Source organism: Pleurodeles waltl, chromosome 5 (assembly GCF_031143425.1).
Source record: "Pleurodeles waltl isolate 20211129_DDA chromosome 5, aPleWal1.hap1.20221129, whole genome shotgun sequence".
Classification (NCBI taxonomy): domain Eukaryota; kingdom Metazoa; phylum Chordata; class Amphibia; order Caudata; family Salamandridae; genus Pleurodeles; species Pleurodeles waltl.
Window position 1 is genome coordinate 290,614,975 of NC_090444.1, and position 15,199 is coordinate 290,630,173.

Genomic DNA, 15,199 nt, shown 5'->3' on the forward strand with positions numbered 1-15,199 from the left:
GGCCGGCGGGAGCCGCCCGCCAAGCGGGAACCGCCAGAAGACCGTACCGCGGTCAAAAGACCGCGGCGGTCATTCTGGGTTTCCCACTGGGCTGGCGGGCGACCGCCAAAAGGCCGCACGCCAGCCCAGCGGGAAACACCCTTCCACGAGGAAGCCGGCTCCGAATGGAGCCGGCGGAGTGGAAGGGGTGCGACGTGTGCAGTAGCACCCGTCGCGAATTTCAGTGTCTGCTAAGCAGACACTGAAATTCTAAGTGGGTCCCCTTGTAAAAAAATACAATAAAAAAATAAAAAAGTTAAATACATGGTTGGCATGTCATTGGCATGGGCACTGCAGGGGCCCCCAGGGGCCCCACGACACCCCATACCGCCATCCTGTTCCTGGCGGCCGAAACCGCCAGGAACAGGATGGCGGTATGGGGGTCGGAATCCCCATGGCGGCGCAGCAAGCTGCGCCGCCATGGAGGATTCCCCTGGGCAGCGGAAAGCCGGCGGGAGACCGCCGACTTTCCGTTTCTGGCCGCGGCTGTACCGCCGCGGTCAGAATGCCCAAAGGAGCACCGCCAGCCTGTTGGCGGTGCTCCCGCGGACCACGGCCCTGGCGGTTTTTACCGCCAGGGTCAGAATGACCGCCTAAGTGTTTCAAATTGCGTAGGTCTAGGAGGTCACTTCATTTCATTTCATCCAATGTTTCTTGTAATCTACCTATAATTCCCAAATAACATTTTCCCCATCTAGGAAAGCTCAATACCCCTTGTTTTTCAGTGAACTTTCATCATTGATGAAACTAAACACATGTATGTAACCCTTCTTTAGCCATTATATGGTATGCTGGCACACCCTCAGGTGGGGCTTCCTTACCCTCCCTTAGTGGAACCATTACATCACACCTCATTAGACTCCTCAAAGCTTTGCAAAATTTTATTATTTCAAGTTTATTTCAACAATCGACAATCAAAGATTGTGGCATCTCAATTGTTTTTAAATTATTCCATATACGTGAGACCTCAGAACCCATTTTATCAAATCACAACACAGTTCCATAATTCAATCAACCAATGGTTTTGCAGCCAATCACAGTGCGGCGTTACACTAACCAACCAATACCAGTGTGGCACGGTATGGCGCAACATCTCGCTCTTCCAGTGGCTCATCCTCCTTTACAATATTCTCTTGTATGAAGCAAAAGACAAAATAACAACTAAACAACATAAAATAACATCAATCTTTGTCTGCTTCTTCTAAAGACAAAACAATAGTGCACTCAACAATAAGAATCAGGTTTCAATCAAAAAGTATTATCTACTCACAATGACAAGTTCTCAACCTGCGAGAAAATCATCTAATGAGTGTTGTGTCACCTTTGTGCATCAGGTTTCACAAGCACTAATCAAAGGTTAGTAAAGCCACAACAATTATTACGTGCCTATCTATTGTGTAGTCAATAATGTCTCACAACTTACACTTCTCTTAGCAGAATATCTCTATCTCCTATATATCCATCCCGGGGTTTTAAACGTTTTCTTAGTCTGATACCCTCTTATTTTCTTTGACAAAGCACATATAGCATCTAAGCAAATAATAATGAATTTCAAAACAATATCAGAAGATTGTCAATACAAATCACATTAAAAGTTCACACAATTTCAACTCATCGCCCTATTGATAATCACACCTATCGATTTCACCAGTTCTTTAACTGCAATCTGCAATTGCTTCTGAAACTGTCCTTCATCAGTCTTCACTTTTGGGTTCTAGGCAACTGTGCATTATCTAATTTGTGGGCACTTTTTAACTATTGTAGCTTCTTTCCCTATTCATTTAAATCATAACTCTGTTAACAATTGTTTGCAAGAGCATGAACGGGTCCTAAATTTATAAATGTTCACAGCTCTTAAGATACCCAGAAGGGACCTTTAAAATGAGCATGGGAAAGGAAACTGCAAATCCTAAATCAATCCTTTGTTTATTAATCAATTATTATTTCTAAAAAGTCAATAATGAGTGCTGTAATTAGAATTTTCAAGTTTTTATTATTCATTAGTTCATAGTTTGTTTTCTTTATTATTCAAGCATAAATTACATAACATAACGTAAAGCTTTCTCTATAATCTGATCCCTAGTTTATATTTGTAAATCAGGAAAGCACACTGAAGTCGAGTTACTCATAAGAGTTTCTTGTAAGAAAAAGATTCAATGCTCAACAATTGAGGATCATCTGAGTCAGATAGTATAAAGCAATGTAGTATAAAATAGCAAAAAGGAACAGCGCTTGAGAGTCAGTCTAGACAGTGAAGCTATCAGCACTCATAAAGAGTACAGTAACAGACTCTGTAGCGAGAGAGTAATAGAGAGTGGCCTTGTTTGATTCTCATAAGCAGCAGAGTGAGCAAGTCTATAAGCCTGTTTGTCAGAATCTCACGTGCATATGCAAGCCTGCAAGAGTCTAAGAGAAAATGTGAATATTAATTATCCTTCCCTGAGACAAATTTTTATGAGACGGACAAAGATACAGCAGTAAAACAAATGTTTTGGATAAGTTGTACAGACAGCCAATAAGGAGGCGAGCAGAGTGCTAAACACAAGATACATTTTGTAGAGGCTTTAATGAAACATCAAGCAATTTTCTCATCCGCCTTGGCCTCTGAGAGAAAGAACACTCATATAAGTTGTAAGCGTAATCATATTAAATCACCTCCATTCACTCACCACTTCACATTAGAAGCCTATTCACAAAGAAGAAAGTTTATGATTAGTATAGCTGGTTTTGAGATTCCAATACAGGTCAAGCGGTTAATAATGAATAGAAATGATAATAAATATTGTTAGCATAGGAGGTTTGCGTCATGAAAAGACCATGCAAAAGTCACAATAGAAACACTTCTGCTGAGCTAAAGTAGTTTGGAATTTGTTAGCATTAGCAAATCAAGCAACATTTAGTTAGGCCTACATTTTACTCATACGGGTTATTAATTAAATGGATTCTACTTTTATTGAAATCTCTAGCATATGCCTGAATCATTACCCACCATACACACCATCCCAGTAATTTGAGCCATGCAAGAAATATGAATATGGAAATGTGTCACCAGAGAATTGGGAGTAGACCCCATAATACCACTGCTGCACCCCTCTGGCACAATACAGATGTTCAAATCAGTAACTTTAGCATACATTTAAAAAGCTGAGAACAAGCAGGGATCACATATGCTGACCACATTTTCACTGCCAACAGATTAAATACACACAATGAACTGTGTACACAATTCCTACTCCCAGAGTTGACTCACTGACATTATCTGCAGTTGTCTCACGGTATACAGAGCCAGTCCGGACTGCAAATGGTTGAGATAATTGAATCACCAATTTTAAACTATGTTCGAACAAATGGGTAATACCAAGGAATAATAATAGGCTCATACAATGCCACACTTTATCAAATCTTGTAATTGTAAACACTAGCAAAATCAATGCTGCACTCTCACACAACACTACAATAGGCACACAGAGACAGACTGGGCAAACCTAATTGGAAACCATGATAAGTACCACACAGAGGCAAAACTGAAGTTTGCTCTATCTAAAAGAACTCCATGTTGGCCTGGGTCTCTTATAGACTACATCAAGCACCCTTACTACCATGTTCTGACGGCACAAGGCCCCCAGATGCAAACTGTAGCATATCCTGTGGCAAGGACCAACCCTTTCTTGAAAATGGACTGAAATTTGTCTTGCCCACCTTGACAAATCCTGAACACAAATGGTTGGCCACTGCACTTGTAGCAGCAAAACGATATATCCTGTGCTATCAACAGTGTTCAACAGAACCCACTTTTGTAGAATGATAATAAAGGACAAAGTACTCACTTGGGGATAGGGTGTTTAGATAAAATATCAGACAAAAATATATGTCAAGAATATTGAGGACAAAAATATCATGAAGGTAACTTTTTATGGGTAAGCAAAGTTTTAAAGTATATGACTCCACATACATGAACGTTGACGATATATGTATCTTCAAGGTACATAGATGAGGAGTTAAGAATAGTAAATCTATACTTATCTATTTGCACTATTGAAGCAGATATGCAATTAAGAAAATTATTAATGATTTATATATTGTTACTAATGTGAAAATGCATAAAGAAATTAATTGTAGTAAATAATGTACGCGTTTGAAAATGTGCCCTCGGGGAGTGATCACCATGTGTACTAAAATAACTAAAGCTATATGAAAATAATGAAAAATATGAGAAAAATATATTAATATATCATAATGAAATGCATAACCTTTCTTTTGTATTATTAAGTTAGCTGCACCAGAGGCCTAGTTTCATTGGGCCTTGCTCGCTCTGAACATGGAGAAGCCGAACGCCTTGCAAAGGACTTGAAACCGGAGACAGAGACCTTGAACCGCTCAGAGTTCATGTTGCTTAGCTAGAACATTCTGCAATGTACCAACGGACAGGAGATGATGAAGACAATTTGATACAATTATGTGTAGTGTAGGCTAAATGTACTTTTCCATGGCTTGAACAATAGAGGCACTGACTAAAGAACCGTATGCAACAATTTTGATACCTGAAGAGCCGGATGATGTCCTCATCGCAAGAAGAGCCAATCAGTTTCATGTAATTTGAAGTTATTAAAATTAGCAGATTCAGTAAACAAAAAAATATAGGTTAAAGTCATATCTGTTGACCAACGGGCCATTTAGTAATTAGGGGGATGGACTGGGAGACCCTAATAAAAATTCATGACAAGGGGTGAGGAATCAGAACTGCAGGGAGAAATTTGATGACATCAGGAGACGCTGTCCGAGGTGCTGATATTGGGCTCATACTCTGTGAGCCGGATCCGTAGCGGACCATTTGATGACCTGAAGAAGAAGACTGACTTGTTGCTGATCCATCCTGGACAGGTAGCTATGAAAATGTGGCTGACGATTTTGTGCATTTTCTTCTAGGTACCAACTGCGCTGTTTATAGAGATTTACACTTAGGTAGATTTTTTCCAAATTAATGTGTCTTCTAAATTGTTTTCGCATGAAGGCACACATGCTAATGCTAATCTTGGTTAGGTAGGCTGTTAGGGGTGATGTTGACTGACAAATCTTAATTGCTGAATTCCATTATTAATGCTAGTATTCATAGTTTATGGTGTTGCTTTATCGCATATGTTCTCTTTAAGAGATAATGGCCCTCATTACAACCCTGGCAGTCAGTGTTAAAGCGGCGGTAATACCGCAAACAGGCCGGCGTGAAAATAAATGGGATTACGACCGAGGTAAGACACTCCGACCACCAAGGCGGTACAAACAAACAGCGCGGCGGACACCGCCAACAGACTGGCGGAAGACAATGTACCGCCCACCCTATCTCAAGATGCCTATCCGCCACCTTTTCCGGGGCTGAACCAACGCGAACAAAAACATGGCGGAAACAGTACACAGAAGGGAAAACACTCACCTCTCCACACCCCACGAGGAACCAGGACGCCATGGACCCCGAATTGCAGATACTGCCAATGATGCTCTTCCTTCGCTTCTATCATGAGCTCCAACGACGGCAGCGACGACCACGGTGAGTACTGCACCTACAACACAGGGGATGGGGAGGGAAAAGAGAGTGACACACACACGCAACACGCAACACCCCCACCCTCACCCACAACACCCTACACACAAATACATGCAGCAACAGTACACATACACCACCCCCCACCCCGGAAGAATGCAAGGACAAAAGGAATTGATTTGAACGAATGTAATCATGTGTAATCTCATTATCAAAGTTCAAAATCCAGTAAATGAAATTATGTACACCAACTACACAAGTCTGCATAGTGCACCAATCATTGTCCGTGGACCACTGGGCCCAAAATTCATGGGCGATGCCCACACTAGATACCTGACTGGAAACGGAGAGAACACTGCAGGGGCATCAGATCGAAATGAAACAGGCACCTCAGGGGGAGCGGGAGGGGGGGCACCTCAGCCAGATGAACGCACAAGGCCACTGCTGCACGAGGGGGACTCCATGCCCATTGATGTATCCTGGGGAGTGCAAAGCCACAGTCTCTCAAGCCTTTCCAGTGGGTGGTTTGCCCACTGCTTTATCCTGGGGAGTGCAAAGCCACAGTCTCTCAAGACTTTCCAGTGTGTGGTTTGCCCATTGCTTTATCCTAAGGAGTGCAAAGCCACAGTCTCTCAAGTCTTTCCAGTGGGTGGTTTGCCCACTGCTTTATCCTGGGGAGTGCAAAGCCACAGTCTCTCAAGTGGATGTCTTACCCCACTGGTTCTGGAGGGGGCTTTGTACCCAGAGTGCTTCATCCTGCTAAGGGCTGAGGTAGTGGATGCCTTTCTCCACTGGTTCTGGAGGGGGCTTTGTGCCCAGAGTGCTCCACGTACAGTGTGGCGGGTACAATTCCCTCACCTGGGTGTGTGTGCCATGAGATTGCCGAGGTACAGGTAGCATGATACGCCATGGAGGCAGAGACATACCCCACACTGCTGCGGCTTTGCATTCCATATGCAGGTGACAACTGTGATGACAGTAATGCTTCATGGAAGCTGCCCAGGGTCCTGGAACTCACTACCAGCCTCGGAAGACTTACTACTGGGGATGGTAGGCATGTCTGCGGTGGTGCCACTGTCCGAGGACGTCGCAGGGCCACTGGCAGTGCTTGCGGCAGTGTAAGTCATGGCGGTGCTGGCTGCGGGGTCTGTGGTGGCGGTGCTGGCTGCAGGGTCTGTGGCGGCAGTGCTGGCTGCGGGGTCTGTGGTGGCGGTGCTGGCTGCGGGGTCTGTGGCGCGGTGCTGGCTGCAGGGTCTGTAGCGACGGTGCTGGAGGCGGGTCTGTGGCGGCGGTGCTGGCGACGGCGCCTGTGGCGGCGGGGCATGTGTCAGCACCTGGATGTCTCCTGATGGCTGCCCACAGGGGAAGGGGCTGGGAACTGTCCCAGGGGCTGTAGACGTGCCGGAGGCGGTGCAGGTGGCGTGCAGGTGGCGGTGTTCGCCGCCGTACAGGTTGGCGTGGACGTGGACAGAAGTTGTAACATTGGTACCTCAGTAGGTGCCACCATACCCTCTCCTGACCTGCCCTTCAGTTTTTTGCCCTTCCCCACCTTTGATGGTGGCGCAGTTGTCTTGCCACTATCCCCTTTCGTTTACGCTGACCCCTTGGTGGCAGGTGTTTTTGGCTTCTCCCTCCGGGATGTGGGCACCTTTTTAACCTTGGCAGGTGGCGGAATGTCCTTGCCCTCGCTCCGTGGCACACTGGCAGCCCTGATAGTTGGCACACTCCATGACCCCGCAGTTGCTGGCACCACTGTGCCTGGGGATGTGGTGGCTGAGGTGCTGGTCTGGGACCTGGAAAGCCTGGCCCTAGGGGAAGGACGGGGGGGAGGTGAAGGGAAGAGGTCAAGGTTTCACAGGAAAAGTTTTTTAGACACACTGGGACAGGTAGATGGAGGGGGTTTGGGAGGGGAGGAAGAGGTAGTGGTTGTAGGAGGTGTACGTCTGCTGAATTTGGGTGAAGGTGCATGGGCTGGAGGCTGTTGTGAGGTGGATGGCTGTTGGGTGGGTGTGTCCCTGCGTTTACTTTGGGAGGAGGGCTCACTGACACACTGGGAGAGGACACTGGGGATGTGTGAATGGTAGTGGGGGTGGTGATTGCACGTGAGGGGTGTGTGGCAATGGGCGTGCTGGTGATGGAGGTAGTGGATGAGGATGTAGTGCATGCAGGTGTGAGTGGAGACGAGACTGGGAGGTAGGAGGGAGACGTGGAGGAGGGGGACACAGTGGAGGAAGTGGATGTTGGTATGTGTGCATGGGTATGATGTTTCTGTGAGTGCCTGTGGGATGTGTGGTGCTTATGTTTGCCTGAGCCACTCTTGGGTGTTGATGTGTGTGCATGCTGGTCTGATGGTGTGCTTGGGATGGGCTGAGTTACAGGGGATTGGGTCTGGGTGGAGGAGGTTGGAGGGGGAGGCTGGACACAGAGACAATGGCTGCCATCAGTGCTGAGGCCAGAGCCTGAAATGCTCTCTGTTGGGCTGCCTGGCCAGAATGAATGCCCTCCAGGTATGCATTTGTTTGTTGCAAATGCCTCTCAGCTCCCTGAATGGCATTACGAATGGTAGACTGCCCAACAGTGAGGTCAATAGCCTCCTCACTGAGGGCAGCAGGGCTGACTGGGGCAGGGCCTGAGGTGCCTGGGACGAAGGAGATGCCCACCCTCCTGGGTGAGTGGGCACGGAACACATGCTGAGGGGCTGCTGGGAGGGCGGTGCTGGTAGGGGGAGTGGCAGTGGGTCCCTGTTGATGCGGTGGGCACAGAGGGGCCCGCCACCGCAAGGGAGCTCCCATCAGAGGAGGAGTCGCTGTTGCTGGTCTCTGCTCCTGTCCCCGCCGTGGAGCTCCCCTCGCCCTCCATCCCCCTGATGGCTTCAGACTCCGTTGCTTCACCCTCCAGGGCCAAGTGGGATGCAGCTCCCTCCTGCTCCGGTGCCAATGCTCCTCCGCCTGATGATGCTATCGCACACAAGAACACACAAGAACAGGGAGACCACAAAAAGAGGGGACGACAACAGAAGAAAGACATGTTCAGTGCATGCAACACCACTACCGTTGGCGGACACAAGAGACACAGCAGCCCTCTGCACTACGCCATGCACTTATAGTTCCTAGATTAATCGCATGCCCATGGGGTACGAGGCCTAAGCCCAATTGCTGCACACCTGGAAGTCACAGGAGCCTGACTAGGTGTAGATGGCTCTAACCACTAGTGGGGCTGAGGTGCCACATAGCCTGCCACACAAGGGACCTTGCCTACCAAGATCGCCCTGGCCTAGGGGAACCCACTGCCCACCTCCCCCGCCCATACACCTCGTAATGCGCGCAAAGTCAGCTGAATGAGAGTGTACTCACTCCCTTAAGGCTGCTGTGATGCCCTCAAGCGCCCATCCAACTCCGGATAGGCCACCGCCAGAATCCGGAACATCAGGGGGGTCATGGTGTGATGGGCACCCCTCCCACGTTGGGAGGCCATCCCCAGCTGGGCCTCCACCGTCTTCTTGCTCCAGCGGCGCAGGTCCTCCCATCTTTTACGGCAGTGGGTGCTCCGTCTGTGGTGGACCCCCAGGGTCCAGACGTCCTTTGCGATGGCACGCCAAATAGCTTTCTTCTGGTGGGCGCTGACCTAGAGGAGTGGTACAGGGGGAAAGCAAATTCATTACCCGTCCGGACTGTTATACTCATTGCCCCCTGTTCCCACCCTTGCCCTGACGCACATACACTCACCATCCGCACATGCAGGCCTCAGCCCCCCCATGTATCTTTCATCCACACCACTCAAAACAGGCATTGCCCATGCAGCATGCTCACAGTGTACTCACCTGTTTGTCTGGAGGACCGTACAGTTGCGTGTACTGGGGAGGACCCCATCGACTAGTTTCTCCAACTCCTCCGAAGTGAAGGCAGGGGCCCTTTCCCCAGACACATGAGCCATGGTAGGTTCTAGACACAGGTCACAGCAGCACTTGCAGTGTAGGTCCTCTCCTGTTGAAGGTCAGGTATCAAGTGAGTGAACAGACAGAAAATAGCGGTCATGTCCGCGGTGGTGCGGACTGTCACCGTTGGCGTACATTGGCTCCTCGGACCCATAGGGCCCAATGTTAACCAATGCAGAATTGTGCCGCGGTCTTCGACCGCCGATCGCGACGGTGAACAACGCCAGCGCAGTTACCTCATATCCCCATTGTCCCACCTTACAGGTCAGGCAGCCGCCATTTCAGGTGGGCACATGGCATGAATAATAACTGCGTCACACCTATGTAGGCCTGGAATACACACAGTTACAGGCACATTGTGGATTAATAAATATGTGCAAATTACATTTTGTGATACCTCAGTGTTGCATGACTCTCTGCTCGCTGCTCTCCTCCATAGGGCACGTCTGCTGGGGCAGGTGATGAGATGGCGGCATCCTCAGGTGTACAGATCGCTGGTGGACCTGTCGACAATGGAAGAGAGACACATAATAGTCACATACAGACTTGATCGTGCAACAATCCAGGAACTGTGTGCCCAGTTGGAGCCCGACCTGATGTCAGCTATCCGCCATCCCACAGGCATACCCCCTCTAGTGCAGGTCCTGTCAGTACTCCATTTCCTGGCAAGTGGTTCCTTTCAAACAACAGTGGCCATTGCATCAGGGCTGTCCCAGCCAATGTTCTCTAACGTGTTGTCCAGAGTGTTGTCTGCCCTGCTGAAACACATGCACAGCTACATCGTGTTCCCTCAGGTGGAGGATTTGCCCACAGTGAAAGGTGACTTCTATGCCCTGGGACATATCCCCAACATCATTGGTGCCATTGATGGGACACATGTGGCATTGGTACCCCCCGCAGGAGTGAACAGGTGTACAGAAACCGGAAGAGCTACCATTCAATGAATGTGCAGATGGTGTGTTTGGCAGACCAGTACATCTCCCATGTGAATGCCAAGTTTCCTGGCTCAGTGCATGATGCTTACATTTTGAGGAATAGCAGCATCCCTTATTTGATGGGGCAACTCCAGAGGCACTGTGTGTGGCTAATAGGTGAGGCCAAGGACCCTATACAGTGTGAATAGGTGTTTGGGTATGGGGTTGTCCCTGAGGGTTGGTGTGTGTCTAACAGTTGTTCCTCAATGTTTGCAGGTGACTCTGGTTACCCCAACCTGTCATGGCTACTGACCCCAGTAAGGAACCCCAGGACAAGGGCAGAGGAACGCTACAATGAGCCACATGGGTGAACTAGGAGGGTGACCGGACAAACATTCGGCCTCCTGAAGGCCAGATTCCGGTGCGTCCATATGACAGGTGGTTCCCTCTACTACTCACCAAAGAAGGTGTGACAGATAATCGTGGCCTGCTGTATGCTGCACAACCTGGCTATGCGACGGCAGGTGCCTTTTCTGCAGGAGGATGGTCCAGCTGGTGGTCTTGTAGCAGCTGTGGAGCCTGTGGACAGTGAAGAAGATGAGGCAGAAGAAGAGGATATCGACAACTGAAGCAACATAATCATGCAATACTTCCAGTGACACACAGGTAAGAAGATGTCACTGTCTCCCACATTTCATACAATTTCTGGAGCTAGCATAAGTCTGTCATTTTCACTCAGTGTATGGACCCTGACTTTTCACTTTGCCTTTCCATTTCACAGATGTGGGTCCCACTTTGTGCCCCCTGCTATATTTCCTCCAGGCCTACAGCTGTGTTACATCAGTATGTGCACAAGTAAATTGACATTGCTATATTCCATGGTTATTGCAATTACACGTTTGTGAAAGCACAGACTGACTCCAGATTGTTTTGTGATTGAAGTGTGTTTATTTCTGTGCAAATAAGTGGAGGGGCTGTAAAATGGGCTGGGGATGGTGGAGGAATGTCCATGGCAGAGTCCAGTCTATTTGTTTCACAGGTGCATTGTCCAAATGGGCATAGGAAGTGGAGCAATGGCAGTTGAAGGATGGACAGGGTGACAAGGTGGCACAAAATGGTGACATTCAGGGCGGTCTCATTTCCTGGCGGGGGTCTTGGCAATGATCTCTGTCTTGTTCCTGGATCTCAGGGACCGTTTGCGGGGTGGTTCTCCATCTGTAGGGGGTGGGGTGCTGGTGTTGTGTTCCTGTGGCGGTGACTCCTGTCCACTAGTGCCGGCGGAGGTGGAGGGCTGTTCATCGTCCAGGCTAGTGTCAGGGGCCCCTTGTTGTGCCACTGTGTCTCTCCTGGTATTGACAAGGTCTGCCAGCACCCCTGCAATGGTGACCAGGGTGTTGTTCTTGGACTTCAGGTCCTCCCTGATCCCCAGATAGTGTTCCTCCTGCAGCCGCTGGGTCTCCTAAAACTTGGCCAGTACCATTGCCATCATCTCCTGCGAATGAAGGTAAGCTCCCCTGATGTTGGAGAGTGCCTCATGGAGAGTGGGTTCCCTGGGCCTGTCCTCCCCCGTCGCACAGCAGTCCTCCCAGCTTCCCTGTTTTCCTGTGCCTCTGTCCCCTGAACCGTGTGCCCACTGCCACTGCCCCCAGTTCCCTGATTGTCCTGTGTTACTGGGGTTGCCTGGGTTCCCTGTAGTGGTGGACACACTGCTGATTGATGTGTTCTGGGGATAGAGGGATGGGCCCGCTGGGTGGGTGCTGTGGTGGGGTTTCCTGAGGGGGGAGGCTCTGTGGTGGCTTGTGCCAGTGTCAGGGGAACCGACTGTCTGAGGTCCCTGATGGGCCGGGCTGGTCATCTTGATCCAGTTGTGCAGAGCTGCTGTCATCACTGTGGGTCTCTTCTGTGGGGGGACTGGATATGTCTGGAACCTCGTGTCCGGTGACGTTGGGTAGGGGTCCTGCAGGGGTGTAAAGGCATGATTATTGCATCTGTGTGTGCCATCGTGTGCAATGGGTGAGTGACCCTCTACTCCAGTGCTTGCCTTCTTGGCTTGGTCCCTGTGTGATAGTTAGTTTGGGGTCTGTGTGGGTATCTGTAGTGGACATGCTTTGGCGATGGGTGTCCATGCTTTGGTTTTGCATGCAGGGCTTGGTATTAGGATGGCTGGGTTGTGATAGTGGGGCATATGTGAGGTGTTTGAGTGATGGGGGTGAGGGTGTGGGTATGTGATGGCATGCAGGCGGGGTGGGGGGGAGAAAGTAGTAAAGATTTGCCTTACCAGAGTCCAGTCCTACCTGCTAATCATGCGAGGCCCTCAGGATGCAGTATTGCCAAGACTTGCTCCTCCCATGTTGTTAGTTGTGGGGGGGGAGGTGGGGGTCCACCGTCAGTCCTCTGTACAGCAATCTGGTGTCTGGAGACCACGGAACGCACCTTCCCCTGTAGGTCGTTCCACCTCTTCCTGATGTCATCCTGTGTTCTTGGATGCTGTCCCACTGCGTTGACCCTGTCGACAATTCTTCGCCATAGCTTCATCTTCCTTGCAGTGGATGTCTGCTGCACCTGTGATCCGAATAGCTGTGGCTCTACCCGGATGATTTCCTCCACCATGACACTGAGCTCCTCCTCAGAGAACCTGGGGTGTCGTTGAAGTGCCATGATGTGGTGTGGGTGATGTGTGAGGTGGTGTGTGTTATGATGTGTGAGGGGATGTGTTGTTGTGTGTTGTTTGAGGTGTGTGGATGTTGTGTAAGTGATGGTGTTGTGTGTCTGTGGATGCTGGTGTTGTTTCAGGCAGTGTCTCTCTCTGGCGTGGTTTCAAAATTCTGGTAGTAAGGGTTTGTGGGTGATGTGGGTGTGTGCTTTATATTGGATTGGGTGTGTGGGTGTGGTGTGTGTTGGTGTATCAGGTGTGTGTATTTCGATTTGTCCAATGTGGTTGTGTTTTGTAAATGTGTGTGTATTTTGAGCGCGGCGGTGTGTACCACCAATGGATTACAGCATTGAAAGACCGCTGCGTTGATTCATGGGTCGTGATAGTGTGGGTGTATTCCTGTTGGTGTGACGGTGTCGGTTTTGTTTTCGACAGTTTATCACTGACCTTTGGTGAGGCGGACTTGTGTGGGTGTCTGTATTATGGCGGATTTCGAGCTGTGGGTCGTAATACCTGTAGCGGAATTCCGCGGCCGCAGCGGTATGTTGGCAGTCTTCTGCACGGCGGTAAGCGGCATTTACTGCCAGGGTTGTAATGAGGGCCAATGTCTTTTAACTGATGAATTAATAAAGAATTGGTTTGAATCAAGATTGAACTAACAGATGACTTAGAATTGTAAGCAACAGGGAATAAAACTTATCCCTCTTCCTGAGTAGTGGTTATTCTTCAGTATTATGGCTTATGGTTGGTTTCCATAGAATATTTCTTGATTATTGATGTTAGCTACCATTTCATTGGTCACTGCATGACTAGGATACTTCATGTGATTCAAAAGGTTCATCGACCTATACGCGTCCCCTTGTAAGTTTATTACTAAGGACCGGGCGCGCTAGCAGCACTTACCTTCTTGATATTTTGGTCCTCGACATTTTTGATATTTTATTCTGTCCACGGATATTTTTGTTTCCGATATTCTGTCAGTGATCCTGGGGATAGGTTAAAAAAATGTCTATTAATTCTCAAAGGGGAATGGAGGGCAGATCGGCCTTTCAATTTCTAACCACTTAACGTCATTATTTATTTGTCCTTTTATTAGTTAACACTAGTTTTTTTGCATGCCCAGTCCTTCCACATGATTAAAATCTTTTGTGTGAAAGTTGATTTTCATCAAATGCAGAAAACCATCCAAGTTCTGCATTTTGTGCACATTACTACATATATAAACATTAACATGTACCATTGATCATAATTTTTCCTTTCATTTTTTAGTCATCTAAATTCGTTATACTATTATACATAATAAGTGCCACTAGAGAGCTAAGGACTCCGGTAGGTATGTAGCGTCCTATGTATAAAAGTTCATTCAGACATTTGTTTGTATTTTGGATAAGGATGCATGTTCAATATTTGAAAAAAATGCACAGCAAAATAAATGTGAACAGTAGCAAGGAAATGTTTATTTAAACAGGTATCTCCAATAACATACTATCGTTGTCAGCTACCTGATAAATAGAACTGCTGGCGTTGCGTATTACTGATAAACGCTTACCACAGTTCGCTAGATAAGCGTTTATGTCAACATACTTCTTGGCACTGCACAAGCGCCCTTTAGTCTTATGACAACAGTGAAGGAAGCAAATCTGAAAACGCACGTCTGAACTGTCACAGATGGTACTCTGAAAATATGTACTGTCCTAATAATGTCCGTGTCGTGAACCAAGCATGGGTGTCATAGTCCGAAACTCGGTTGGTGGCGGGTGAAAAGGCCTTGCCATCTAAGCTTTCACGACCCAGGAGGTTTTAAGTCATATTTTTTCAGAAACGGACACGAGTCATTTCTGTAAACAAGCAAGACCCAGGCCTCGAAGAGCCTGGAAAACCACTGTGAATTACTTTAAAATGTATTCGATTATTCACTTGCAGCAACATAACTGCGGGGCGAAGTTATCGCTCACAATACCTAATTAAAAAGGTAATATGTAACAGGTGGTGCCCTTAGCACCACTTGGCATTTATTCACCAATTAAAACAGAGGACCTGGAAAGAAGGAAGAGCATTATGTTACAATTCAAGCATTATAAATAGGAAAGAAAAATGTGAAACTAAATCAGTGGCAGGCGCCC